Genomic DNA, 2,651 nt, shown 5'->3' with positions numbered 1-2,651 from the left:
TCAAGGAAATGCTTTTAGACAGTATGGCCTGTGTGGACTTAGATTATTCAACAGATTCTCATTTCTCGTGGACCTGAATCCCCAATTACTAGATGCTGGGAAGAAGATCCAATCATAGGGTTTCCTTCAGGCAAGCTGGGTATCTTTATAACTCTGTAAAGTAGAGAATCAAGCAGAATTGAGATTTTTCCAGAGAGGAAGACACCTAAATGGAAGGTCAGGAGGTACAACTGCCTAGCGCACTCATCTTGGTTCACAGGGATGCATGTTGTGAGATGGGTTGGGAGCAGTGCTCAAAACATACCTACTTAGAACCTGGCTATTTACTTTGTAATATGGGAAAGTTGTACTTCCCAGAAAGGCAGGGGGCCTGCCCCAGGAGGAGATCATCAGGACAGAGACATCAGTGGCAGGAAGAGAAAGTGTCTTTCTCACCTGCATCTCAAAACTGTTCTTTTGTTTCCACCACTGGGAGGTTGTCAGTTACTCCTTGTATTTTCTGGTGCTCTTTGAAGTTGGGAAGTAGTTAGAAGGTTTGTGTTTTTGGATCCTCCACCATGTCCTCAAACCCAGAAGCAAGGGCTCCAAAAAAGTAAACAAGAGACAGAAGTACCCACTGACCCCGAACATGGTCTCCAGGAAGATGGTCTTCTCACAAGGGTGGGACAGGTTACAGGTTATACTATCAAGGCAAGACTCCTGACGACATGCGAAGGAGCTGGGCATCTGGAGCCCACAGAGATGGCACTGCAACCCCAGGGCTGCCCCCTCCAGGACGAGCCGAGCCCCCAGCTCTACCACATAGGCCCCGAGTAGCTGGGGGCTTCCAGCCCCTGGGGCATCTCTGCTGCTCTCCCCACCCTGGATCAGGGTCTCCTCCTCCTCCTTCACCTGCCCCGATTCTTACCAAAGCCAGACCACATGATACAGGATGAAACTCATGTGGAAGGTGCTAGGTACTGCCATGAAGATGACCTGGAAGGCCCAGTAGCACAATGGGGAGAGGGGGTGAAAGGCATCAGAGCAGGCAGCCTTGCAGCCTGGCTGCTGGGTACGACACACAAATTCACTCTGTTCATCACCATAGACACCAGGCCCAATGGCCGCCAGCAGCATGAGGTGAAATCTCAGGACACAGGAAGCAGGAGGCACCCCCCACGGGGCTGGAATGTCTCTCCTCAGCCAACAACTGCGGCAGCAACCTGCCACACATCCTGTCACTGAGCAGAGAACAGCGATCAGTGCACATGTGTTCCTCACTGTCCTTTAGAGGGAGCTCAAGTCCATTTTATCACTCCTGATCCAAGGATCTGTAAGCCTTTTTGCTTCTCTCCAAGGATCTGGTTGATCCAATACCAAGATTCTGATTACACCTTTTCTTTTAGTTAATGAAATCATCTGTGTAAAATAGTTACAATGAGCGTGGCATGGCTCTCTGTCTTCTGCCCTCCTCCTCAGTACTGCTGGAGCAGAGACCTCTCAGGTAGGAAAGACCAGGTCCCTCTTTGCAGTTCTCTTTCCCTTTCACCCACCTTCTTTCTCTCCTTTTCCCAAAAAGGTTGCCAATTTTTATTACCGGTCCTTTGAAAACTGTTGTTTCCACCCGTGAGACTGCTCTGTCTAGTGCTACGAACAGCATCATCCTAACTAAATCAGTGCTCATACTGGGAGGGAATTTGCCTTCTCTTGCTGTCTTCTTTCTTCTGCCTCCATGCCTGTTAGTGTTCACAGGTGTGCCTGGATGGCCTCTTCCCATCAAAGTGGTCAGGTTGAGCTGCAGTCAAGGGGGATAGATGGATGGATGAGATGGACAGAGCAAGTGCTGAGACTTGCTCTAGTCTGATGCTCTTAGGCCTCACTAGTTTAGGAAAAAGAACATTTTAAAGGTTACCCAGCAGAATGTACCAGAATTAAGTGCCATGAAATCGGGGGCCAAAGTCAGAGCTGACTGGATGGAAATTCAAAATTTTATTCCCATTTGCCATTGTTCTTTGGACATACATCTCCCTCATGGAGAGGTGACCACAGTCGAGGTTTCAGAAATCTCTCCGTTTCTTGGCCAAGATACCATCATGCTTCAAGTCCAAGTTTACCACCTTTAGCAGGCTTCCTCTGTCCAGTAACTGTTTCAAACCATCTGACCCAAACCCTCATACACCTGGTTCTCTCCACTCTCAGAAGACCATGTGGTACGGTCTGAATGTTGAAGTCTCCCAAAATTCATGTGTTGGAGCCTAATAAGTAGCCCTCCCCCACTTTATCCACAAATTGACTTTTCATGGTTTCAGTTATTCATGGTCAACCAAGGTCCAAAAATATTAAATGGAAAATTCCAGAAATAAGCAAATAATAAATTTTAAACTGTGTGCCTTTCTGAGCATCATGATAAAATCTTACACCATCCCATACAGAATGTGAATAACATCTTTGTCCAGCATATTCATACTGTAGATGCTCCCTGCCCATGTGTCACTTAGTAACTGACTCTGCTGTCAGGTCAACCGTCACGGTATCATGGTGTTGTGTTCAAATAACCCTATTTCACTTAAAAATGGCCTCCAAGACAAGAGTCGTGATGCCAGCATATTGTTAAATTGTTTTATTATTAACTATTGTTGTTAATCTCTTACTGTGCCTGATTTATAAATTAA

General features: G+C 46.7%; 1 pseudogene; it reads right to left on the bottom strand.

The window, feature by feature from the left end:
* Nucleotides 1–435: 435 nt before the first annotated feature.
* Nucleotides 436–1,213, bottom strand: LOC103253205 (annotated as a pseudogene).
* Nucleotides 1,214–2,651: the final 1,438 nt, after the last annotated feature.

This window comes from Carlito syrichta, unplaced genomic scaffold (genome assembly GCF_000164805.1).
Source record: "Carlito syrichta isolate Samal-C Ts95f unplaced genomic scaffold, Tarsius_syrichta-2.0.1 Scaffold209468, whole genome shotgun sequence".
NCBI classification, from domain to species: Eukaryota; Metazoa; Chordata; class Mammalia; order Primates; family Tarsiidae; genus Carlito; species Carlito syrichta.
Note: the sequence above shows the minus strand (reverse complement) of the source record. Positions and strands in the feature narration are given on the sequence as shown.